Here is a 1,731-nt window from a genome sequence, read left to right as displayed (position 1 = left end):
CTCAATAAGGCCCAAAAATGCTACTGGCTGGGCCCCGATTTCCTTTTTTTCCACGTGAGAAATATGACTAGGACACTTTGGGTTTTGGAAAAAGGCATAAAATTTGTTTTTTTAAACACGACTTATTATTATTAGTAGTTATCTTTTATATAACACTTAATATGGCAGAGTTGATAAATATGAATTCTAAAAGCTCACATGACAAAACAGTTGCATGTATAAAAATTTCCCTCAAGAAAAAAACGTCCAGTAGCAAAAGGATCATCTTTAACATGAAAGGTTACTGTCAGAGGGACTGAATTACCGAGGATAGTAGTCCGGGAAACGGTTGCTTCATTGATGCATGTACCCAACTCCCTCTGTAGGGTTAATGCTATATTGTATTAAACTTATAGAAAATTCACATTTTGAGGAGCCACAGACAATGATCAAGAGATGACAAGCTACCATTCTAACCTAAATAATTTAGGATTCTAGATGAGAATGACCATATATTGCACACAGGCCAAAATGTATTGCATCCTTAAATGTCACATTGATGGCAGATAGTCAGGAAAAGTTTGCCACAGTCCACTGGACCAATACACAGGCTGCTGTTTTTACTACGAGGGGCTTAGAGAGGCGTACGAAGTCTGTAAATATTCAAGCATGCTATACACAATAATAAAGAAAAACTATTTACATGATTTTTGTCATGTATGAACAGGTTCACTTAGATAATGTGAGTAATGTTTCAATGTAGACGTATCATTGTTAGTATGTGACACAACCTGGACGGGACACGAGATGGTAACCCTGGTCAGTATGGCCTTGTGGAGGTTGACATTTCACACACCCCATGCTAACACCTGTCCAGTGGCTATCCATTATTCCTGAGCCTATGGTGGCTCCTGGTTAATGGTGGCAACCCTAGCCGCCCCCATGGGAACAGTCATGGTCCTCACTCACATCACCAACACAATGGGTAGGAAGGGTGCAACTGAAAGCCGACAGTGTAGGCAACACAGAGGGTGGTAGCCTGACAGTGTAATGGATAGGACACTGGAGGGGGTTGGGGGACTGGGTCAAAGTCTCTAGCAGCAGCAGCTTGGGTGCCGACGACCTGGGGCCGGCCCGGCCGCATCTGCCACACTATTTTGCACCCTCCATGGTGGCAGCACCGATGGGCCTTCGATCACTTGGCCCGCGACCCGGCCCACCTAGCCCCAGCCAACGGGGAGCGGTAAGGGCGGCAGCGGCAAGGGCTCGGCAAGATGCCTAGTGGGGTTGGCTGGCAGTGGGGCCCACCAGGGGCTGAGGCAAGACTTGCATCACAACCAATAACTGGCCAGGCAGCCTCACCCTGCTAGCAGTCACCCCGTACTTGAGATACAGCAGGATGTTTGGGCTTTCATCACCTAATTCACAAAACCAAACCAACCTGAAACATTATAGTACATTAATGCAACATTTGGACAGTCATACTGCATTCAACGTGACAAAAATGGAACAAAAATGATAGTAATTTATTAGAGACTTTACATACAATATTTTAGCAATGAAGAGCACATCAATCCAATTTGCCAAGTTGTTAAGAAACCAATACAAGTAAAAGGAAAACACTTCAACTGTCTCAATTTCTTGCTGCATAACCAAATATCCTATCCATAACAAAGAAGAGAATGGCTAATCACTGTCTTTTTTACTGGTACCTATCACACATTAGAAAAAAAATGATTTTAAATAAACACG

The sequence above is a fragment of the Penaeus monodon genome, chromosome 32 (assembly GCF_015228065.2).
Source record: "Penaeus monodon isolate SGIC_2016 chromosome 32, NSTDA_Pmon_1, whole genome shotgun sequence".
In the NCBI taxonomy this organism is placed as follows: domain Eukaryota; kingdom Metazoa; phylum Arthropoda; class Malacostraca; order Decapoda; family Penaeidae; genus Penaeus; species Penaeus monodon.
Note: the sequence above shows the minus strand (reverse complement) of the source record.